Source organism: Penaeus monodon, chromosome 21 (assembly GCF_015228065.2).
Source record: "Penaeus monodon isolate SGIC_2016 chromosome 21, NSTDA_Pmon_1, whole genome shotgun sequence".
Taxonomy (NCBI): Eukaryota; Metazoa; Arthropoda; class Malacostraca; order Decapoda; family Penaeidae; genus Penaeus; species Penaeus monodon.
Genome location: NC_051406.1, coordinates 38,864,130 through 38,864,377, shown reverse-complemented (window position 1 = coordinate 38,864,377; position 248 = coordinate 38,864,130).

Sequence of the window (248 nt, the reverse complement as noted above, 5' to 3'; positions counted from 1 at the left end):
GTGAAGGGAGGATGAAACTGAAAGAGAGGAAGGAAGAGGGAGGAAAAGAGAGGAGGAGAAATAGTGAGAATAGAGAGAAGGGAAGACGGAATAAAGGTAGAGGAATTAATAAAGATCAAGGAAGATCAAGGGATGAAGGAAACAGGAAGGAGGTGGAAAAGACAATTAGAAATAGGAAGAGAATGAGAAACAGCGAATAAGGTGAGACAGGGAGGAGGAAGCGATAAAGAGGGAGAGAACAAGAATGC